General features: G+C 37.0%; 1 long non-coding RNA gene across 1 annotated transcript; it reads right to left on the bottom strand.

Moving 5' to 3' along the window:
• Positions 1-757: 757 nt before the first annotated feature.
• LOC138717421 (uncharacterized) lies at positions 758-25,544 on the bottom strand. Its single transcript, XR_011336852.1, has 3 exons — positions 25,367-25,544; positions 3,189-3,280; positions 758-892 (listed from the first exon to the last, which is right to left on the bottom strand). It is a non-coding gene; the product is annotated as an uncharacterized lncRNA (long non-coding RNA).
• Between the last annotated feature and the right edge of the window lie 321 nt (positions 25,545-25,865).

Raw genomic sequence — 25,865 nt, 5'->3', positions numbered from 1 at the left:
TTTGGTCTACAGTTGGACTTCATAATCTTAAAGGTCTTTTCCAACCTAAACGATTCTGTGATTCTGTACATTTATCTACAAGGTAATTACACATATTACATAAATATTTCCTCTCCCTCTTCCAAAACTGAAATTATTACTGAACCATGTAAGAGACAACCAAACAAACAACGTGACCAACTTCTGCCTTAGCCTCTCTTAAATATAAATGCCAAAGCTTCAATTATAACCAGTAATGTTTTTCTACTTTCCTGAACATGCCATTCATTCACAAATTCTGTTTCATTAATTCGTATGCTCCGTAGTATATATTACAAAGAAACCATGTCTAGCTTTCATTTGTTGTTCTGATATAAAAAACATATATCTCCTAACAGTCATACCGTGTGCAAGAAAGTAGTACCTCAATAGCACTTCCAGAGTTAATGTCAGATTTCAGCTGCATAACTTCTGCTGATTTGCAGGGGGTTATATGCCTAAAAACCCTATTAAATGCTTTCAAAATTTATGGCTATGTAACTTTTCTCAGTATTACGTTAGTCTAACTACAGGCAAAAATGTATGGTACAAATATGTGGCAATCTTTGTGCAGATAGGAAGTTTATTGGCCTGCTAGAATAAGGGATGTTTAGTGAGTGTTGCTCCTACTGAGGTCATTGGCAAAACTTCCATTGACTCCACTTGCCACAGAGCTGGGGGGAAATGCGACTTTCTTTTTTCTCCCTTATGTAAATTCTACAATGGGTTCGGTTTGGGTGTGGTTTCTTGTGTTGAAGAGAGGGGAGGAGGAGTGAAAGTGCAGCTTTAGTGTTGGCACAGGTCTTGATGTTTCTGAAAAGATTCAGGACAGAAGACATCATATTGAGTAGATATCTGCCTATTCAGCTGATGGCTATTGAAAAATAAATAAATAAAAATAATCCAAATTAATCTATTCTGATCACCTGGCAGCTGTTAGTAGACAATAAGAGCCAACAGATTTACAAACTGTATAGTTAAGAAACAGTTCTAAGCGGTAATGTAGATCAGACACCAGGCACTGAAGCATTTTGAGATCGTGTAAACAGAAAAAGGGCACTATATGATTTAATTTTGGTCACTGTATAAAATATCTACAGTTTTCCACACTGAAAACATTTGTTGCATGTATCATTAAATGTTTCTTTTTGGACATAAGGGAGTTTACATATATATATATATATGTATGTAATAAGATATCTCATCAAGCGCCTTTTTAGCACATTTTTTGTACCTGAATATGCTTTCCATAGTTTACAGCAAAGAAGACAGAAGCACCATCAAAAGTCACAAAATGGAAAGAAGTCTTTCTGTATGTATGGCTTTCCAAAATTTTGAAATCTCAGAAAGACAGTAGAAGTTCCAAAAGTTCCACTTTTATCTTAGTTCTTAAACCAATTTGGCAATTGAAAGCCTATTCAGATTTTTTCTTTTATGTCTTGTAATGGAAATAAATGGTTTTGAAAATAAATCATTAGACCCCTCCCCACGGACTATAGAAATTAATTTTAAAACCCAACTAAAATACCTTTCCTACCAATCTATGTCTTAAAAGTCCTACAGTCACATTAAAGTAACTAGTATTTTGGAAGACATGTCATGAGTGCAAATTATTCCACCTCCACTCTGTAATAAGATTCAGCTTATTTCTTGGAAAGATCAGTCTCTCTTAGGTACGTCAATGAATGTGCAGCATTTCAGACTTATTTTATTGAAGCCTCTACACCTTTCTTTTAGTCATTTCATTGCGGAAGTAATTATATTTTGGAGGTGTTATCTCTGTTAAATACTTCATGACCTATTATACATCTGTCAAATCTATTTTTGCAAACATGATACTCTTTGGGGGAATTCTGAGGCACTCATACAGATTTCAGCTGGATTAAATGCTGTAATGAAAATGCTACCCAAGTGTATTTTATACTACAGTAAGTACTTATTTCAGAATTCAGTTATACCTGCAGGAATATATTCTGTGTCTGATTATCTGGGAATGCCAAAGATACACAATGTTTTGGCAGAATGACTTCAGCTCTACTAACTAAGTTAATGCTTTTGAAGAGGAGATTGGGTGAGACTGTTACATACAGTATGAATTTCCTCCTCTGGTCTACCAAACAATGGCTTTTACTTAATGGAAGTGAGAACAAGAAGGCTGCTGTCTTTGCTTCCTCTTGCATGTGCTTTTCTTAGCTTTTCCACTACAGCTACATGGTTGGAAACATATCTGTTAGACCTTTTTTAAATTGCAACTTAAGAAAAAAAGGAAAAAGAGCATCGTGGTCTGGGCTAGTACTTAGTAACAGCAAGGCTAAAATCTTCCTCATTATAAACAAGAAAGAAAGAAACAAAAAAACCTGTCAGGCAGAAGATGGGTTGCTTTACTATTCCATTCTGAATATATTTTAAGAAAGAGCAATCTTCAATTCCTACTCTGATTGACACTGATTAAGAAAAATAAATAACACTTCTATTTGGATTTCTTGCTATTTACATCATGTACTACTAAGCAGAACTCATTGATAGACTCTTCCATTTTCAGTTCTAGTGAGTTCTTTTGATGGTGTCTTAATATGCACTCAGTAGATGGTTTCAGCTTTACTGGTTCATCAGGCTATTTGAAGACCTCACACTCAAACAAATTCATTTTTACCATCAGTTTGAACTGTAGTTTGGTATTTTGTTTAAGTGTTTGTTTTATGAGCAATTTTAGAACAGATGATAATGCTGTTTATTTTTTATTATCTCTAAATGTTGAACGAATCTTAAACTATAATTTTGCAAAAGTTTTTATCAAAATAACATCAGTTTTGATATTAAATATATTGTTCAGATAAAGAATGTAAAATATACAATGTCATTAGGACTGAGGATGTAATTACTGTTAAACATTATTCCCACTTTATTGATATTTTTATGCACCTTTTAATCCTTCTCTAGCTTTAGTTTGCATTACTGACCCTTCATTTTGTCTTTATTAAAAGCAAACTCACACATTCCTTTCCCCAAATCTCCTATCTTCGTGACCTCTTGATAGAGTGAAACATTTTAAACTTTAAAAAGTTTTACAATGTGTTATATGACAGTTCCCACATAGAATAGTCCATGCCTTATCTTAAATGGAGTTAAGAAAACTCTCTGTAGTTACCAGATATCAAAAAAGAACTTACAAACATGCTTAGAAGAATAGATCTCCAACAGATTCCTTTCAGCTGTGATTTTCAGTAACACAGGGCAAGAATTTTATGAGGACTTGAGTGATCTGAAATGCAGGCAGCTAATGTCAGCTAAGTGCAGACTGATTGTAACTTTTCTTAACTAATTATATTGCTTAGATCACTTGAAAAAAGGACGATGTCAGCAACAGGAAAACTGATAAAGTTCTTAGTCCTTAAAGAGCCAAGAGACACTTTTTAGGGAAGCATGTTCTCCAAATTATCGTACTTCAAAGATGTACCTAAATCCACTCAGTTTTTTGGGTTTTTTGAGATTTTCAGTTCTCGTGGTTAAAGTGGAAACACCAGTTTACAAGGTAACTATCAAAACTTGGATCCCTTGCGTTTGAAGATTCCTTTCTGCTTATTGCAGTCAACAGCAGCTCTCCTAACATTCCTCCAACACCTTCTTGCCCAAAGCAAACCAATGGTTATGACAGGCAGGTATTTAAAGAAATATTTCTGATGTAGTCAGGATATTAAAATATCAGGCATAAGGAAAAATATTAGTTTGGAAATCAGTATAGCCATGGCTAAGTGCATGTAGAGATGAGTTGTTCACCGGTTGATCCTCTGCACCCAGCAATTTGTGCAGTTCACACTCCAGTAGACCATAATGTTTACTTGGTGTAAGTGATGTTCCTTTGCTTGGGAGCATTCTGAGAGCAGCATGTTGATGTGGATTAGCTACATGTGACTTGCAAGTGCCAGTGATATAGTGAAAAGATGTCCCTGCTCATTGCAGTGGGGTTGAGTGAGATGATCTTCAAAGGTCCCTTCCAACTCAAACCGTCCTGTGATGGTGAGAGCACTCTGTACATAAAAACAAGAAGATGCCTGTGGTTTTCCATCCATGTGCTTTACACTACATAGACAGAATAAAGAACATCATCTTGATAGTAAAGACTGAAATGTATAGTTTGTTATTAGATTATGCTGATGGATTTGGTGTGAGAAAGATTTCTTAATTTACTCTTCAGATGCTAATTAGTTCCTCCATGTGACTATGCAGTGAACTTGAAAAATAAAACCATCATCATTTTCGCTTAATGAAGAGCTACATTATGACACAGATTGCAGGAATCACTGAGTATGCTCTAATTAATTCTATTAACATGACTAAAAACAGAAAATCTGAGATCATGCCAGACAAAGTTCTGTTCATTTTTAGATTATTAATACTTTTGGTTTGCTACTGTCTATACTAATTCTATGAAGAATATTTTTGTTTAATTAAAGCTCTGTAGAGATTTGAATAAAAATGAGTGACTATCAATTTGTAACACATTAAGATAAAAAAATCTATACTGTTCAGAAATTAATCTGGCAATAAAATGTTATCCCTTGACAAAAGAATTCAGTGTTTGGCTTCAAGATCTTAGCACTTCTCTTATCCAGGCTCATATGAAGTCCTTAGAATATGCAGGATGATATATTCTGTTCTACTTAATCATTGAGCATGTGAATAGATGCAAGCTTTTATTTGGGGAAAAAGTTCTCACAATGATAGTTTTTTGGTCTGAGCTTCCTTACTCATATCTTATAAGAGGTCAACATTATATATTCTCTTACTGAAAGAATGTTATAATGAAGCTGATATTCTTCTCATTTATATAAGCATATGTGGTTCTTTTTTCCTGTTTTGGAATCTTCTTAACTAACATAACACATCTGTGACAGCTGCTGTGATAAAAGCTCTCTAAAAGCTACTCCACCTGAAAAAATCATGGGCTGGGTTTTTGGTTTCTTTTTTGTTTTTATTTCACAACAATAAAAATTATTAGAAACAATTGACTTTTGAGTGTAGTATTACTTTGTATTATGTAATTTTCTTGTATGATTGAAGGAAATCTTAATTTGTTGGATTAAAACTCAAGATACTTACATAAAGAAAATGCCAAATAAAGTAGGCAAGCACCTGATTGGTTAGGTTCATTGTTTCAGAATGGTGATTCTAAAAACAAGGAATTAAACTGAGGATTTTTTTAGTGGCTAATTGGAAAATAATATTAGGCAAATAATAGAGAATGAATTTTAAAGAATTCCATTGAAGGTAATTTTGTAAAGCTGACACAGTAATAAAAATTTACATATCAGGAAACAGAAAATAATGCACATTGTGATAAAGACTTTGTATAAAAAAATTCTGATTGTGTTTTATACCAATGCAAACTGTATAGTCTTTTCCATATTTATGTTTTATAAAATCACCTTTTTAATAAAACACTAATAGGATGGGAATACCTTTTATTCTGGAATGTCCTAAATTATTAATATCTGCATATGCTAATAGATTACAATTCTTTTATGTGTGAAGGAGGTCTGCGATTTTTCTTTTAATAAAAATTTTAAAAATATGTAAAATAGAACCAAAAACTGCTGTAAGTGCTCTTTGATCTCCCAGTACACCATACAAAAATTCTACTTGAACAAATGAAGTAACCTGTTAACAGACTTAGAGTGGTCCTCTTCTTTGTGATTGTCACTAGAAGGGAGGGGTTGTGTTGTTAGCATTTGCTGATAGCAGCATGATAGCAGGAAGGAGCGTTGAGTTCTTACTGGAGAAGAGTAGCCTTTGGTGAGTAAGGACTTTTCTGCATGTCATGATGGACCTCTTCTGGTCTTTTCAGAGTGCCTTGGATTTGGCCTCTTCACCGATCTAGCTGAATGTATGGTTATTGAAGTTTCACTATAATACCCTTAATTTTTTCTTCCACACAGAACCTTTTCCTGGAGGAATTTGCATATTCCATCTGTCTGTTGTTCTGGTCAGATGTGTAGCTCTGATTGGGCTATTGAACACTCAGAAATATCAAAGAAATGCCTACTACATGTCAGGAAGTGCAGTGAATTCAGTACATCAGAAAGAGACAGCTCAGTACAGTAATTTTGGTATATGGCAAGCAAAACCTTTTATGTTAGGTGCATGCATATAAACGGCACATATTTTGGGAACCAAGGCCAAGTGTTAATGTAGTATAGATGCAGCCAAGTCACCAAGTCTTAGAGCTAGAGGATAGCCCTCAGCTCTTTTAGATTATTGAAAGGTGGCCACCAGCACAATCTGCAGTTAATGGGTATATTTGGTGAATGCATGATGCCTTGTAAGACGTGTCCTAAGGGCTTGTAGGATGTGTTTTGGACACATGAGTTTTGACAGCAATACATACTCAGCAATACATGAGGTTTTGGAGCCCTGTCAATCAAAGAGACACTAGAGAGCATCCTACAACCAGTTCATGTTCTTTCACGCTGCTGCAGGAACAACTGAAGTTGAGGTTACAAGGCAAACTACAGTTTCTGAGGTGTTGGCTCAGATCACAGCCAAATTTGGACATGCTATTGCTGAAAGAGTATTTCTCTAGACTAGCAGCCACCAATATATCTGCTGAGATGGCAGTCTTGCCTGCTACCATGACGACATGAGCTCTTAACAGAGAACTGTGCTCTTACTGTAGGAAAAGAAATATACTGCTTGTAAAGCAACGTATTGGTGCCCTTAAATTTTAGGAAACCATTGAAGGTTCCTGCCTGATAACTTCAAATAAATAAGCACATGCCCCTTACAATTTTGAATCTGAGGTAGGCTGTTGGCTTGAGACTTTTCAGATCAAATGGTTGAATTCTGGCAACTGGAAATAAGATTTTATAGTGGAAAATAACAGGCAACTTTAAATAAACAGAGCTGCCAGACCTGCTTGTAATAAAAAAATGCACATACACATATGCACACACATGCACTTCCTCCAAAACCTAATTTGTGTCCATGTGTCTCCTCCTGGACAGACCCAGCAGAGCTGGCCAGATGCAGATGGGGAGAATGAAGAGTTACAAGAACAAGCATGATCTCTCTGGAGCCAGCCAGAAAATGAGGCTCCCACCACTGCTGACATTGCTCATAGGTCATGCAGCATGTAAGAATGATAAACTCAAGAGCTATGAGTAATTAGAGCAGCTTGCAGGTCATACATATGCAGACATGACCAAAGGGCAACAGCACAGGCTGGACATCAGTTCTGCTGACGATGATATAGTGGGTTGCGCCCTTCCTTTCTCATCAGCACTAAATCAGCTCTGCTGTAGTGTTCCTTGACTGCTGAATAACTTTCAAACATAAAAAAGATCCTCCCTAAGATGGAAGTCAAGAGACATACAGAGTGTTTCTTTGCACCCCTTGACATCGTTTCCATCATGCTAGCTGCCATAAAGAGTGGATAGAAATGTGGACTGTACTTCTTGGAGGGTGGGTGGCCTATTTAACGCCTGTAGTAGTATATGGTTATTAATGTACTCTCTCAAAACAGCGGAAAACCACTAAAGCTACATATTGAGGGAGTTTAGGGGAGCTCCTGTAGACTGACAGCTTCAAGGAATGCTTTGTAATAAACACAGGTCCCTAAGAAATAAACCAAATAGTAATATACTATTAAAACTAAAAACATATTATTAAAAGAAGGACTTTATGATAGTGTTTGGACTATTTTTCAGGTTTCTTGGCTGACACTTTCCTCCCTGCTGTTCCAGACTTCCCACAAGCATTGTCACAGCTATAGGCTTCAACAGCCCTTCATCAGCTCTTGAGACTCTTACAACTTTTTTCCCCCCATTAAAAACTGCACATGGAGCTCTTTACTAGTGCCAGTTTTGTTTTCTTTTAATATAAAAAAAGTAAGTTAAACTGGGCAAACTTCTTTCTTGAAATGTGGAGTGACAGCAACAGATGCTAGCATTGAAAGAGAAAATAGCAAAAATATACTTCTATTTCTATTTTGCAGACTTTCAGCCCTGGCTTCTATTTATATGGCTTAGTGAGTTTTTCTTGTTACAGTGGTGGGCTCACCTTCATCATGCTGGTTTTCAGTACCACCACTGCTAGACATATAGTGGATGTCTACTATGAGAGGAAAAAAAAAAAATCTGGACAATAGTCAGGTCCATGACTCAGAAAACAATCACTTTCTGCTTTGGCTAGTAGGGAGTTAAGGAGTGGATAAATACTTATTTGGGCTATCTGAGATATGTGGAGATTCTGTAAACTGGAATCTATAATCTATTTACTAGTACTTACATTTGACTAGACCACAGCTGCTCTTCAAATAGCTGAGCAATAAATAGAGTGTACATATTATTTTGAACTTCTACGTCACAAATAGTGTGGAAGACTGTTCTAATACCCTGGCACTTTGATAAATGTGTAAAAAAAGGAAATGATTTTCAAGTTATAAATAATTCAGTCTGTTGCAATTGGTAGTGCATTTTAATATCAGTGAGCAGATGTGAAAAAGGAAATTTGCATGTATTGTGCCCTAATTATAAAAAAGGATGTCATTATTATTATTATTATTATTATTATTATTATTTCAATCTTTATCTTCCAGGATGGTGATACACTTAAATTTTCAGTTCCTTTGTAAGAGAAACTCCAGAGAAGTATTACCCAATGTTCTCCTGAAACCATTTAAAACAGCATCAGACCTCTAAACAATACTTAGAACATTGTTCTCATAAGGTTAGCAGCTGTTGTCAGGTCATATCTTTGCAGAAAAGAATGAAGGCATTACATTCACAGAAGTAATGTCCAGACATTAGATTTAACTTCTTTTGCCTAAGTATAGTAACACTATAATATAATCAAAAGTAATAGAAGATCAACTTAACAACAGTTTGCAGTGGTGAGGAGGTCTTTTTTTCCCCAAAACAGTTCAGTTTCTGTCACCCTGAAACCATACATTCTGCTGAATTCACACAATAGTTTCATTTGGTTTTCTTCAAACTACATTTTTCACCAAAATTCTCGTGTGAAGATCCTTCCTCTGCTCTATTTATCCAGTAGCTCGGGAGTTAAAGCACTAAGCCAGACAGTAGCTAATGAATTCTCTGGGTTAAAGGATTTTAACCCTTATCTTTTAAGAAGGCCTTGAAAGTTAGAAAGAATTCTGTGAGCAAGTAGGCAAACTCAACCTCTTCTGTTGAAGCTATAATGTCTTATGTAAACACCATTCCCATTAGATCGCGGATCAAAGCACAAGCATCTGCCAAATGGGTGAGTAATTTAACTAGACCCAGTATTTCTATTACTGAGCATCAGAAACACAAATCAGCCCTGTCCCACGTATTGCTGGGTCTAGCTTCTTAGTCTCCTTTCCCAGACCTGACCCAAGACAAGTATTTATGCTGTTCTGCAGAACAAGACCTTAATGGCTTAGGCTTGGCAGCTCATTCTCATTGTGCTCACACCTTACCTTCCAATTTGGAGACCACTGGTCTAAGGTTTAAAGTATTCACCTGGAGGAAGATGATCAACACTTAAATTTCCCTGATTCAGAGCACATATAGTGAAATAGAGGATATTGTTGGAGGGTCAACCCTAGCTTGTTTTGAGCTATGTCTCTCCTGTCATTGATAGGAGTACAGGAACATGGTCTTCACTGTTTATCACTGGAAAGTTTTCTTGTTGATGACTTCTACCGTCCATTCCATGGTTTCAGCCTATTACTTCTTGACCAGTTCTTCACAGGCCAATAAATCAGATCTTTTCCTTCCTCTTTGTTTATTACAAATCCTCCCGCCAGGTACACTCCTTTAAACCTAACACAATTCATTCATTCTTTCTGGATAAACTATGTCTTCAAGATCTCAGATTACTCCCTGTGCTGTCCTTTTTTATTTGAACTGCATTTTTTTTTTCCTGAAGTGTAAGGCCCAAAACTGGGCACAGCAAAGCATAATCAAAACAGAAGGATTGTTTCATGTTCCCTGCAATCTGTTAGTCTTCCATTAGAAAAGTCCTTTCTTGATACTTCAGAAGCTCCTGAAAACTTCTAGTCTCCTGTGAATTGAGTGCAGCTTATAGAAGCCTTAGAGCCTTCTCCCTACTCCTGCCACAGCCCCCTGCAAGCCGTGTGGGGATTAATGATTAATCAAACCCAGATGCTTTGGCTTTTTTTTACATCTGATAAATCATTCAGTCACAACAACTATGGAATTAAAACAGTCATGAAGAAAGCAGGTTATCCTATGGAACGGCCACTAAGAAGTAAGCAGTCTTTAAGTCAGTGCCTAACCCAGCCAGATTTTTAGACCTTCCCCTACCTAAAACACTGCATCAGATTTCTTTATTAACTCAACATAATTTATCCAGGAAACCATCGTCCAAAAATTTAGCGTGTGGGTCACAGGCTTTACAAATAATTGTTTTTTTCTATGTAAGCACAGAACCAGAATATACAATAAAATTCTTATGTCCTCTCTCACAAATCAAAGTAGCATTAATTATTTATTTCTTAGATATTTTAGGAGTTTAACCAGGAATTCACAAAGTGGCAGAGAGAATCATCACACTGTATTCTAGAGGAAAAGGCTGAAAACACTGCAAAAAAAGAAGCATGTAGGGAGCTTGAGTAGGACATCCTTTAAGCAAATATCCCAACTACCACACTAAATCCCAGCTATGGGTGCATTGACAGTGGCAAAAGAGGGTTATGGAGGGAACCTTAGACTTGCTGTGAACCAGACCCTTGGATGCCACATCCCTGGAGGTGTTCAAGGCCAGGTTGGATGGGGCTTGAACACCCAGGTCTGGTGGGAAGAGTCCCTGCCCATGGCAGGGGAGTTGGAATTAGATGCCCTTTAAGGTCCCTTCCAACCCAAACCATTCCATAATTCTGTGATTTTAAGCATTTGGAAATTTCTTATTTTCAATATTTTTCTTTATTTTTCACTAGGTAGGAGCAGTTAAAGAAAATTCAAGTTCATTTTACAGCTATTTGTGAGCACCCTCAAATTGTAACTTAGAAAAGGATAGGAAGGGGTAAACATGTTTGTTACTGGAAGAAAAAAAAGCACCTAACTTCAGTAGTTAGACAATATAAGCAGAGAACACATCTGAGTCTCTGTTCAAAGCAAAACACTGGAAAAAAGCCTGTAAATTTATCATGACAGTATAATAAAAATGTAGACAATATAAACCACTTTAAACTACTATAAATAGTAACTTTTACTTAAACTCACATGCAGATGAATTTTTTTTTAGTATTGAGGGCAGGAGATTGAAGATGTTCTGCCAAAAAAACAGGAATAAAAGATAGATGTGAAATGTATATTTAGGACTGGGATAAATGAGGAATGGTAGTGATTATTTTAGAGCTCCACCAAGCACCTTTTCCAAATTAACCAAATGCTTCTTTTTCAGAACAGCTTGGAGGAGTCCAGAGCTGCTGGCTGGCCTATGGAGCAAATGTAAGTACTGCTGCTGGCAATTGTTAATCTTTATTGTCTTTTAATTTTGGTATTCTGTAGAGTGAGAGACAAATACTACCACTTATTCCAAAAAGCAGAGTGCCGGTACAAGAACTGCAAAGTACAAAGTGACTTTGCTTCATAAGAATTTTGAAAATATGTCCTTTCATTTCACAATTTTTCCTTCTCTCACCTGGACACGGAGCTTGAGATTCCTCATTCAGAAAAAAAAGTTTAGATCATCTCCCTGAAGGGTCCGTTTACCTGATTGCTTCAACAAACTCACCCTGATTGTCTGTTTTCCTTGCATTTCCTAGGGCTTTGTAAATGAGAGTACAATGTCAAAATGAACTAAAATGGTTTTATTATTCTGCAGGGATCTTCTGAATAATTGTTTTAGCAAATAATTTTATAAAGCTGAGCATCTTCAAATCAAAAAGCTAAAAATTAAAGGGCATGATATTACTCCAGCCAAAGGTTGCTGCTTACATCAGAAGGTTCTGATAGGTAAGCCTTAAATCATTACTAAGACTGAAAAAAAAAATTATGGTAATAATAATTGATTAAATTTTCCCTCTCCTTCTGAGCATATGTGAGAGAAACTATCAGGTTAAAACATGAGTAGGTCTTTCTCCTAACTTTCCCATTGGTAGAAGACTGTGGCTATTTGTATATCCAAGAATGCTCAGATGGTTCCAGAATCTTGCTGCTTTTTTTATTACATCAACTTCAGAGTACAAAACCCGCTGCAGGGGATGTCTCTTTAGCACAGAATAATTAACACAATGATAGCTGGACTGCTAGAGCAGTTGTTATCAACATAATGAGTCAGCCCAGTGTTTGCCTTAACAAACAAAAGGGGTGGGAAAATGATTAGGTTGGCCCTCTTCTATAGCCTCTTTTCACTTAGTTTGATTTTTAAATTAAAATATTTTCAAATGCAGGAATAAACTTTAGCTCAAACAAAAAAAAAAAATCCACTTTTGGCTGAAACTATGCTCTGAATTCATTGACATTTGCTAGTTGTTTCAGTCCTCATGAAACTGCTGTTATGGATGAGTTTACAACATCAAAACAATTTGCCAGATGTACTTAAACACAGTATTCAAGTCACCACTTTGTCTGCTTTTTGATAACCTAAGAAGACTGGCGGGGGGGCGGTGTGGATGTTTTCTCCAGCTCTCAAATCATGGTTCAGCCTCTGCAGTTTCTAAACATCCCATGCAAAATGCAAACACATAGAAGTGATATTTACTATGCCTTTTAGCATCCATCTCATGGATGAAGAAAAAATCAGCTCCCCAGTGTGTCAGGAAAATAGGATAAGAAAAATATTTGACGAGAAATACAGAGGGAGAAACAATAGTATGATTACAGTGGAACTGACTCTTCCTGTTAAGCTAAAGATGAGTGTAGTTTGTAGGAAGACTATGGCTATGTCTATGGACAATGAAGTAGCTTTTCTGTGAACAAATTCGGAGTGCCCTGCACACCTCATTGGAAGAAGTACGAAGTTTTATGGAGTTTAACTGTTTTTACAGCAGTGATTTCAGAAAGGTGGTCTCTCAGTTGCAGAGAGGAGGTTATACTGAGTAAGGAAGAAGCATTTTCTTCCAGGATCATGATGGTGCACATCTTGGGTCTTACTGAGGGAGAGATACAGAAATGGGAAGCTGCCCATTCTATTTGATCAAGCATATCTACTCCAATCTCTACATCCCTGTGGATTTGATTCAACAGAAAGCATGTGCTGCCTGCCTTGAGGGCTCACTGTGCGCTCAGTGGGATTACTTAATGGAAATGGAGGAGATGGCCAGGAAATCAGTACAGGCTGATGCTACTGGCAGAGGAAGGGGGAGAGTTTAATCTTCAGGCACACAGTCTTTTGACAAGCCCACCATCAATCCCATCTCCTGCGGCTCCTTCAGAGGACAGCTGTGTCGCAAGCATGAAAGCAAAGCAGAGTCTACCACAAGAGCCACTCCAATGTTAACATCTCACCTTTTCTGTTCCTGCCACCCCACTGCATTGATCTTGCAGACAAACACCTTTCTCTGCCCTGGTCATCTGAGTGGCCAAGATCCCCACTGCTGTTGTCAACCTTAACTTTGTGATTTTTGTGTTTATGTTTGTAATGTTTCTTTGGGGGAAAAAAAAAAAAAAGATAGTTTGGTTGGGGTTTTTTTATAGGCTTTCCTTGTATCTACGCCCTTTTCTCGTCTTCTGCAGCATTCTTTTCTGCTACAAATGCCCAGGACACTCTATGAAGTACAATGGAAAATTAGTCTGCCTGGCATGCCCTGATAGATGAAAAAAAGACTAGTAGAGAAGAAGAAATACAAACGCAAATATATGATTTATTCAACTTCAAACTTTTGGAGGCATGCTAGGACTTGCACATATATTAAGAGTGGTGTACTTATATTCTTAGACCATGACCCCACTACTCTGCCTAGTGCCAGTGTCAAATCCAGTTAAACAGCACAAATTCGTAGTCCACTCTTTGCTGCAGCAGACCATCTACACCAGAAATTTGCACCAGAGCACTTCCATCCTAGGAGGAGTAAAACCTCTCTGACGGGGCTAAAAGGAACAACTCAAAAACCAGTGGCCACTAAAGTGGAAACCTAAACCTGTTAAAATTCCATTGAGCATAGTGGGGACAGGATTTGACCCCAGCCTCTTTTTTCCTGTTTTAAATGTGTGATTTTGCAGGGGAAAAGTTCAAATGAAGGGACACAGTCAGGCTATCCATACAACAAAGAGGAATGGAGGTGGGGGGAAGCAACACAAAGGATTACTTTAAAGTTAGACCTCAGCTCCTTTAGCTTTACACAATGAAGGAAAGCACATAGGTTTCAAAAGGATAAAAGCAGACTTTATTTTGTAAAGAGATCTCAGGATGAAACAAAGGACTGTAATTGTACCTCCTATCTGCAAATCTGAGGTGGTGAAGGAAAAGAAAGTGGGTGGATGGTTAACAAGAATAGCTTGAAACCATGCTTTGTTAACAGAGTAAAATTAGCTTGCTGAGAACCTTTATCTTCCATATAACTTTTAACAGGAGCATTACTTTACATATATCTACAGTAGAGAGCCCATTGACAAATTTGGAACAAGTAACCGCTGAACCTGAACTAATTTTTCTCTCTGTTTTCTGTTTCATCTGCTTAATTAAGGGCAATACATTTGAGTCGGGTTGCTAGCACATCTATAGCTAAAAGCCTGCCAGCATTTCCATTCTGCACACCTAGGGCACTTTCACACTGGCTTAATATCACCCCGTGAAATGCACACGATCAAACCTGGAGAAGGCTTAGAGGTACCAGTATAGTCTGTTCTTTAAAAAAAAATACCCAACAATCTTTCATCTAGCTCTGCTTGAAATACGGTGCAAGCCAACTAGAATTAAAACAGTGGAGCACGCAAGTCGCATGTCCTTTTTGTTTGCTTGTTTATGAGAAGATGAAAAGCTACAGGTGGGTCAAACTAGAGGTCTGCCCATCTCAGCACCTGCTTGCAGCAGGAGTCACAGCTGATGTTCAGGGTGAAGTGATACCCCTGCCCTCTCCTGTCACACCTCCCCAGCTGCTGCCATAGGATTGTCTCACATTTATCATATCGATGAGTTGAGAACTGTAATTTGTGCGTCTTTTTTTTCAGTTATATGTTATCACATGTACACTGTCCTTGGCAACATGAAACCTGCTTTTAAGTACAGTTATGTTATTAAATGTTAGTTTATTCTGCCATTTCTACAAACCATCTGTGATGGGGTGTGCAGGAACGTACTTCTACTGTTGACTGTTTGTGTGCTGCTTAAAACTAAGGAACCAGTAAGCCCTGTCAGTGCTGCCATCCAAAACCAGAATGCATCAACCTGTTCTAAAAATCTAGCAACTTTTTCTCTTTTTCTCTTTCCTTTTTCTTTTTCCCTTTTCCATTTCCTCTTTCTATTTCTCTTTCTTTTTCTACAGCTCCATTCTCAAAATCAGAAATAGAGATTTTCCACTTGTTTTTTTGGCTTTTCTACCTTGCAGAGTGAATTTCATTATGAGTTACATCATGCCAGGTGTTCATCTCCCCTCACCTTCTTAATGCAGGAAGCATATGGGGCATTACCCACAATAATAACCTCACTGAATGTCTCCACCAGCAAAGATGACAAGAAAGCCAACTGGCCAGTCCTGAGTTCCCTTCTGTAAGGGAAATTCTGTAGGAGTTATGGGGCTTGTATAATAATAGCTTTATTCTAGAATATTTTCCTATATGAACTTCATGTTCATGTTATGGCCTCAGGGAAACATTTTTTGAAGAAAATGTTTCTGAATAACAATCGACGAACACGTCAATCAGATTTAGTTTCAAATTCTCATGTTTTGGGGATTATAGATTCAGACTCCTGATCTTATCCGACTATGTTTTTCACAGGTTTCATTCTTTTTTTAGATGCTTGAGTTCATTCGAATTTATTTAGCAGATCCATCTTTGTAGGAGGAAATCCCAAAATTATTAAATTCAAGGCCTCAAAGAAAGAGAGGTAGAAAAATATGTATTACTTGGAAAAATCTGTTGATTAATACTGAAAGGCTCTCTAACAAATTTAAAAGAAAGATTAATCTGAATCCATGTAATATATGGAAAATCATTCTAAAATTGCAACTTGAGAAACTGTATTTTAATTTTGAAATATCCAATTTCTTCTGCTACATCAAAGTGAATGTGTATTTGCACTCTGGGTCATACACATATTTCTTATCCTCAAAACCAACCTTTTCTTACAGTGTACATTAAGTCTAGAGTAATATTTTCTCAACATTATCTACTAGCATTTGTTGCAATACAAGAGTCACAATATACAAAATACAATACAGATCAGATGAAGTTATCATTTAGCTACAGAATAGATACAATTGAGAGCCTTTATAGTGCTTCTTTTAGTCTTGGAAAATTTCCAAAAGATTATTTACACCCAGTTTTCCTTTCTGTGCATTTAGCACGTCAGTCTCTCTTTTGTTTCTTCTTCTATGGTTTTAGCCAAACTATGCTTCCCAGTTCAGACTGTGTCATGTGATTTGTAATGTGCTCTTAAAGTGGGACACAGCAGTCAGTTTCCCTGCTGAAATGCAGAACCAGATGAAGATTGGACCAAATGCACAAATTTTGCACTGCTTCCATAAACTTTTGCGGTAAATCCAGTCTAACTATTCTCCTACTCTTCTTCTCGCAAAGAAGTATTTGCCAAGCCATCACTGAGCTGACATGAAAATCAGGATGTGAAAACAACTATTTGTGTTCTCTTTTCTCTAGTGAAAGTACAAGAATAAAGCAGCATAAAAAGTAAATTGTAAAAGTGAAAATAAGTGTTGATATCTGCTAGAAGGTGTTATCTTCTAACACAGGTGAGGGTTTTACAGTCAGAGACTGGGAGCTGGGCTAAATACACTGCAGCAGAAAAGGAGACTGAACAAATCCCTGCTGGTACCAAATTTCTGTGATGGGGAAGGCTGCACCACGAGGCAATCCTCTACGGTGGCATTGAAGCCAATAAACTTGTGCAGAGGCTCACTTCTACAAGGCTGCCTAAAAATCTTGCTAGTGTTAGATTTTATGTTTTCAATTATGTATTTCCATTATGTATAAGTTTCCCACCATGTGCTGAGGTATTGTAAGAAAGATCTAACTGCTATTTTTGAAGAGCACCAAAAAATGCTTTTTATTTTCTTAAATCTGGAAAATTAAGAAAACCTCTGTGAACCAGACTTATCATTTGGAGACAAACCTTCAAAAAATGAGAAAATAAAAGGCCTATTTATGTGGGGAGAAAGGAATAAAAATTGAAACACAGAAACTCAGTGCTTCTATATAAGTCGTGTTCTGCAAGTAAGCAGGGTTCTGCTCTGGAGCACAGCCTGCTTGCTTCTTTTGCCTTTTCCCATTATGAAAAGTTCCCAGTGACAAGGCCATGAAAACAAGGCAGAAGACTTCAGTGTTCTGTTTTAGTGTAGTGAATAGTTAGAACCACAAAGACTAAATGGTATCTAGGAGATTAATCTTAAGCTTTTTACAGATTTCAAATTTCACTTCTACTAATGATTAAATTGTTGCTTCATTGTAATAATTCAGTAATTCAAGACAACTAGTTACAGGTTAGATGGAATAGAAATTTGCCTGATCTACTTTTAACACCAAACACCTATGGATACAATAAACTAATAACATTATAAGAACTGTAGATTTCATAAAGTAGCATCAATAGAGCACTTTGACTATAAAGATTCCTTTTTACAGATTCTGCTCTCATGAAGATCAATAGCTCAGTATGAATTATTCTCACTATATTGCATTTATCCCTTTGACTTTCCTGGATTCAATTAATGCAATGTGACACAGGATGTATGTTCACCAAATTAATTCCACCATTACTAATATTCAGTGGTCTTATTCCAGAACAGACAAAATCAGATCATCATCAGGATCAAAGTTTCTGTAACAATAAGGAATAAAACACTGTTGGCAGAAGCTAGAAGCTATGAAGACTTGCTAGCTAAACACCATTATCATTAAAATGAATTTTAGGACTCGAAAATTGTGGGATATACATAAAAGAACCAACTCACTTTCAGAACTGCAGAAGTTTTTGGGAAGGTCCAAAAATACCCCAGGTTGTAAGTCAAGTTGTCACACTGTCAGCTGTCTGACATGTTTGGTCCAATCACTGTTTCTCAGCCAATTACAAATACAAGTGAAATAAACTCATAGTCATAGAAGATTCTCCTCCAAGCCATGTATTAGAATAATAAGCTGGTCTATTTCCTGACATTTGTGATGTTTTATGTCACCTAGCATTCTCATATGTATATTAAGGCTTTACTTGTCTAATTCTTGGGGGCTAGAAATACACTGGTAGATGTCCAACCTCCCTCGGATCCACTCTCGATGTGAAGATGTAGCAATGAGTTCCACCAGCTAACCATGACTGGTATGAAGAAACATTTCCATACATCACTTTGACATCTGCTGCCAGGAAATCAGTCTGTTTTTTCTCCTTTCCTTCAGCCAGTTGATCTTTCTCCTGAACAAGGTGATCCACCCAAATCCGGCAGCTGCAACTTGCTGTGATTCCCATGGTGGGGAATGTGGTGTTACATGGAATTTTGTACCAGGGCACCAGCAGACCCCTGGGTTTGGAGGGCTGATCTACACCACACATGACCCTTTTCTTTACAGTCAGATTCTGCAGCAGCCTGTAGAACTAGTTTACAATTTGAAAGTGGATGAGTTAAGTGTCATTGATGTATTTTTTAAGTGCCATGGGTATTTTTAAAGTAATTGTCTGTATTCCTTTGATGAACTTTGCCTGAAGGCAAATGACTGTAAACATTCCTACATCACAGAAGTCTTCATTAACAGATCCTCAGCGACTGTCTTTACAAACAAAAAATTGTATGAGAACTGCATGGCTTGGAGAAAACACTGGCTTTTCTCTTTTCTCCTTTTTTTTTTTTTTTTTTTTGTTGAGTGAACTGGACGTGATGATGCAGCAGCTGCTAAATTTTCCTGTTTAATGACACTATGTGCTTAATATGCTCTCCCCAGTGACATTATGAAACAACTGCATTTCTCCAACACTAGGGAGTTACTAGGTTTGCAAGAACAAAATAGGAGAAAAAAGTTTTTCAAAATCTGTTAGATTCTTCTATTGCCACTACCTTTCCTTTCCTTTCCTTTCCTTTCCTTTCCTTTCCTTTCCTTTCCTTTCCTTTCCTTTCCTTTCCTTTCCTTTCCTTTCCTTTCCTTTCCTTTCCTTTCCTTTCCTTTCCTTTCCTTTCCTTTCCTTTCCTTTCCTTTCCTTTCCTTTCCTTTTTGTACTCTCAGGAGTTTATTCACATTCTACAGATTTGCTGAAAGTTATTGTGAAATCTGGCATATTCCATAGCACGGATCATTTCATTTGCTTTCCCCAGCTCTCACCAACTAATGTTATTAAGTTTTCTTAAATGACTAAAAAGGTAAAATCACAGAACATATTCATCCTGGAAAACATCACATACCTGGGAAATGTCCATCTTGTACTTGAGTGGTTAACTGTTCATACATTTATTTAACATGCTTTTTTATATGAAGTGTCCAGTCTGTGATCTTTTGGAAGGTAAAAGTTAGATAATTTTTTCCAAACTATTATGTGAAGGCTTTGTCCTGTTATCATCATGGAACATCTGAAGGAGGGAAGTGTGGAGTCTGGTTTTTTTTTACCCTAGAAATAAATCTTTGTGGAATAGATGTTGACACAAACCAATTTTTTCCAGTCTTATTCAAGGGAGATTTTAAAAGTCTTGTTAATTGAGAAATAAGTGTAAAATGGAACAAATACATAAAAAAAAATATTCTGAATGTTCTGAAAATGAAAAAAAAAGGCATAGAAAAAAGAACAGGAAAGATTTGAGCTTCATTTTAATATTTCTACACCAGAGTGTCACAAGCAACACAAGACATATTAGAGGGTTTTTTAAAATTAATCTTTCATAGTTACATAGACAAATACTTGTCTGTATCTACTAATCAGTGGGAGTACAGATAACCCTTTCCCAGTCTTTATTACCTTTACAACAGTTTTGGTTTGCTGCCACGACTGATGTCAGCAAAGTCAGAAAGCACATACAGCCGTATCTCTCCTAGTGACAATACAGCAGTTACTCTAACTGATACAACCTTGCTTTTCTTGATAGAAATGATCTCTGTGTGCCCACAAACAACTGCTATTGGGTTCCCCATGCTCTTTTCTTAGCAATTTGACACTAAGGACAGCTGGCACCCAGATCATTCAACATGGAAGGTTTTTACCATTGAGGTAAGGAAGGAAGCTATAGTTTCAGTAGCTGAAGCTCCTGGCAGGTCAGCTTCTAGTTATTAATATGCTTGACTCTGCTTACTCTGCCTGAACAAACAGCAGTGGTGAAGTCTCTTCTTCCAAGCCATACTGCAGCTTACTTTACGTTGTGGGCCCATTGATCCACACTATCCCACTGGTTTAACTACACAGAAATGCTACTTTTATCTACATTCTTGAAAGATGCAAAAATTTGTTGCACAAAGTCTTTATATGTTAAACTAAGAGTAGCACATAGGAAGACTTAGTAGTCTGACTTTCATTATCTAAAGCTGATTTTCCCTCAATGAATTCAAAGTTCATTTACCATTTTAAGGGAATTTGCTTAGGTTTTGTTCTATGGGAGGGCAGTACAGTGGAGAAACAGTGAGGTTTGGCTTGCAGCCAGAGTTAGCTAGAGAATTTCTGGGTTTTGGCTGCACTTGCTGTAATAGCTGATTAGTAAATGCAGAGAGATTTACTAGGGCTTGCACAAAATTAGAAAACCAAATCTGCTTATGGTAAAAACTTCTCTACCATGTCAAAATCTGCTTAAGAATTCTCTGTGTGATGCACTACTACCTGCTTTCCTCAGACATCTGATGTCTGGATCATAGCAAAGCCACCTGAGAAGAACATATATATTGATCCCTTGGATGTGTTTTCTTGCACAAATGAAAATGGAAACAAAGACAGACAAGGAAGGGGAAAAGATTAGAATTTAATTGTCTTCATTGCTTCTGGATAACCTAGCAATTATTCAAGAAATAAATGCCTGAATTTTAACATATATGGCAAAACATGTTTCCATGAATATTTGTGAATGAGTTACAGTTATGTTCTGCAACCTCTTCTTTTTTTTGGCCAAACCTCTTCTAGACAGACTATTGTTTTCATAGGAGTCTGCGATGAGCATTTTATGATTATTCAAAGCTCATTTATTTTGGTTTCACATCATTATAGCTCATTTTAGCTCATGGCATTTTTCCTTATTTGAAACAATACAAATCTGCGCAGAATCTCACTTAGTAGAGGGAACTAAGGTACTATAGAGAGTGAAATTCTCAGTTTTTGAACAGAAAAGCTTCTATGCACATGTCAATATTATTGAAAAATGTTTCAAGTCACACTACTTAGTAAATAAATCTTAGTTAAATCTTGGTTTGCTCTAGGGTATCTCAATGTATTTATCCATGTCACTTCCTCTTTGCTCACACAGTTTATATGTTTGCATTTTCTAGTGAGTAACTTTTAACAGAGAAAAATCTATTTGCCTATAGAAGTCAAATTTAGGAACAAGAAACATGAGAAAGTTATTTCATGGATTTCTGGACAAGTATCAGGAAACTGTAGAGATGCAAACTTTACATCTCATCTACTGACCATGAGTTCATGCTACACTCAGTTATGAAAAGTCGTTTATGAACTACCACCTCTGTGGTTTTGAGGTGAGTTTTCCTAGTTTGCACCTTGAAAATCATGAACCCATGAAGGATTCACTGTAATGGAAAGAAATCTTTGAGTTATGTTAGTCTAGGACTAGATGCTGTTATTAAAAGCAGGGCTTTCATTATTTAAAAGAAAAAAAAAAGAAGAAAAAGAGAAAAAAGCCACACTGGTACTGGAGGAACAAGTTATTTGCACAATAGCAAAAAATCCTCAGATCAGGCATCTTCTTTTCAAAGTGCGATTGTGGAATGTAACAGCTGCTCAAGATTCTGCTAACTTGTGGGAGATTCATGACCAGTAGATTAATTTGCTTTTCACCAATTATAATTTATCTTACATCAGGACTGTTTACATTTTCTTTGTCATCTACATGCATTAGCACCAGGTTAATGTGCAAACCATGTACTAAATTATGTCCCGTATAAATCTTTCCTGCTAAATACCACAGTCCTTGTCCTTACTTCCTGAGAATAACCTTTGATCTTCACATCAACAACAAAAATAATTACCAGCTCTGCCCAACCCAGGACAAGACATTTCACTCCTAAATAGCTGCACAGCTGGAGACAGATGTGTTTTTCTCCCTGGGCAGACCCTACAGGGTCTTCCACGAGGCTTTATATCATACTTGTCATTCGTTTATCAGTGCCCAAATGTTGTACACTGGAAATGTGTGTAAAACATTCTCAGAATTTCAAACAATAACAAATCAGAAGGAAGGAGGGAGGAGGAAAGGCTGCAGGAAAAAAATAGAAGTCTCCCAGCTGTGCAAACTTAAGTAGTTGTATTAGCAGAAAAGGCACTCCAAAAGTTATATTATTGACATCTTCAGCAAAAGTTGATTCAAGGAATGCATTGTCAATTTTCAAATCCAGTGGCAGGCTACTGAAAAAATATTTAAAGTCTTCCTTTAATGTGTAGAAAGATATTCAGACTATGGCATTCTGTTCAGAGGAATCATGTAATTTTGTATTTTTTATTCAGAACGTGGATGTTTTCTCACTACGTAGTGGAACACAAAGGACTTCTAAGAGCTTTCCTTATTGTTTTTCTGTTAAAGAAGATATTTCTGTCAAGCATATGTCTCAGTTTTTGATCTTGATTTTCCTTTAATGTTACCTTCATATCGCTTTTACACATTGGGTTTTTTTGTTCCTTAATCATATGAAAGATTTTATCTTTCCTGCTACATTAGAAAAGGAGTATTAGCAAAATTATTAGGGAAATTATGTATTTTAAATCTTTTTTTAATGACGCAATAAAGAGAAAAATTTTAAAGGAGAACAACACCAGCAAACATAGAATAAATAAATATTAACATTAACTTGAGGAATTCAGTGTCACAAGTTTATCACAATCAGTTACGTGGCTACTGGTAAGAAGTATATTACAGTTAAGCTTAATAAACAAAGCTGTATATTCTAGAAGCAACATAAAAACCTTTAAAGCCAATATAATGAGTCAACTCATGTTAAAGAAAATGTTAAAAAACCCTCTGAGACCAACAGTCATATGAATTTGGTCTAATATGACATGAGTAACTCAATAGGAAAAAGGAAGATGATGTTGAGCAGTTTGAATAATTAATTTCTTAAATATATTTTTATTTTTAATTCAGAAATCAGTAGGATTCAATCAGAAAGTGTCAATCACCTCTATAAGGGGGAAGCATTGTCTAATTTGATTGATTTTCTTCCCTCTCATTTACAGGTATTCACTTTGTCATCAATTTTCCCTGGTCTCTGCAAGTAGCATAGTCCTGGGTCATTATTCCTTCATTCAACACCACAAGCCTTTTCACCAGATGGTAACAACTCTTCCAGCTCTCTGGATTGAAAACATCAGAGTAAATTAAGTGGGAAAACAGTCTGGAGGGGAAAAAAATGAAGTTGCTTATTGTTAAATGGCCGTGTTCACTTGAGTATTCTTTTTATACTTCTATTTGAGAAGCCTGGACAGACTCATCTTCCAAAGGTCTCATAATTGCCGAATGCTCTTCTCCATCCTGGAAGTAGATCTACATCCTTCCGTGAGTAGAAACTACACACATACTGATGAATAAAATTATCCAGAGCTCATCCTGTAGCTAATAGGATGGTTTGGCATGGTGTGTGTCTATAGAGCCAAGTCCACTCCAGTCCCCCTATGCAAGATGGCCTGACCCATACTGCCTGTTGGGAAAAATGCCCTAGCCCATAATAACCCTGAATTGAGCCTAGATACGACAAAGTGCTAACTAGCATGAGCCAAAACTGTGTCCAGAAAGAATTTTAGCAGTTATTAACTAACAGTTTGGAGACGGACAACAGGATGGACACAGAAAAAAGATGAATCTGATGAACAAGGTGAGCGTTATCCTTGTTTAAGTCAGAGTAATGAAAATTACCATCCTGCCTCATAAGATATATTTCAAGTGTATGGATGAAGGAAATGGACAAAGCTTTTATGAGCATTTGCGTATCTGTCTTGCCTGGTCTTTCTTTTTTTTTTTTTAGTTACAGGCAATTTTGTGACTGTAGTCACAAAAAGAATTTATTCAGTCACAAGAAAAATGCAATTTTAACTGGAAATCATAGAACAGAACTAAAGCTCATAATGCAAGACAAGGAGAAAAAGCTACTGTACCTTTAATCTATTTTATGAAATACAGTTGTATAAGCAATTCCTTTATTTTTTGCAGTGAGATCCCCTAAAACAGTGAGCTGGATCTGACAAAAATTAGATCAGCTGCTGTATGAGAGTCTAACATTTATGTTCACCAGAGAAAAGCAGTAGATGTTCTTGGTTTACTTCTCTTTAACATATCTGTGAATAGGAGGCTACACAGTGACCACAGGGTTCAGAGTCCAGTTTACATATCCTAGAGAAATCAGCGAGTATCACAGTCTGTATAAAACATTTTTCAGCCAGTACAGCAAGCAATGATACTTTCAAAAGCTTTTAAGGGACTTAAAAGGGTAAGTCTCCCTACAGGCCAGGACTCTGGTCTATATAGAGTACAGTCATCAAAAAGGTGAGAACCACAACCCTAACATGACTCAACTTCTCCAACAGTGCTCAACAGAAGTGAAGTTACCTGTCTCTGGGGTCCAGAAGCTGAATGGGGAACTAACTAAGCTAATGAGCAGATACTGCTAAAGATTTGCCAGAGAAGAAAGCTTCATGTAGCAGGCGTTCTTGCCACTAATTCCCTTGTGAACTAATATTTTAGCAGTCTTAGGCACAATATGCAGTGTTGGTGGTAAAAGGTAATTGTGGTAATTGTGTCAGTGTTCCCTTTCACCCAAAAAGCTGACTATTTAGAGACCAAGATGTAGTAACTTAGGTTCAGAGCAGCTTGAGGGAGTTACAGCCCGCATCTCCCACTTGAGTTCTTCAGCTGTTAAGGTAATGACCATTGTAATAATAAGCATATTTTACCTTCTAGAGAAAGATTTAAGTATGCTACTGAAAGAACAATCCCATCAGACAATATTAAGACCATTTTATCCCACAATATGCTTCAGAACCAAAAGCCACCTTGTAATACCTAGTTAAGGCACATATGGCTGAGAATGAGAAGTTATTTACCATGTACCTGAGAAAGCAGAGAGGATGAGCTGCAGGAATAGTCCATGGGTGGAAGATGACAGTGGCTGCCCAGACTCCCATAGGAGTAGGCTGGGCTGGATGCTTAACTAGGTCCTCGGAAGGTCTGGCAGCGTTCGCTTCAGTTCTTGAGTCATCTGCTACTACAGAGACAATTCTGGATGTGCAGTAGCTCATGTGGTATAGTCAGGTGATTTGGCCACCAAACGGGAGCCCAATTTAAACTGCTCATGAGGAAACAGGGACGGATCTAAAAATAAAAGTACCAATCTTCCATGGTTTAAGTGACAGGTAGCTGGACCTTCACAATCACTGGGATGGAGAAAATATCTTAATTCCTATGTTTTTTTTCATGCAGCCTCATCCATCATGTTCCGATGTTGGGTTTCCACAGCAGTCCGAGCCAGCTGATGGTCCTGCCTACCCTTTGCTCCCATTAGCATTGAGCCAGTCATTGTGCTGAGGAAAGAGCTGCCTTTTTTCACATC

This window comes from Phaenicophaeus curvirostris, chromosome 2, assembly GCF_032191515.1.
Source record: "Phaenicophaeus curvirostris isolate KB17595 chromosome 2, BPBGC_Pcur_1.0, whole genome shotgun sequence".
In the NCBI taxonomy this organism is placed as follows: Eukaryota; Metazoa; Chordata; class Aves; order Cuculiformes; family Cuculidae; genus Phaenicophaeus; species Phaenicophaeus curvirostris.
This window is presented reverse-complemented; position numbering and strand designations above follow the sequence as displayed.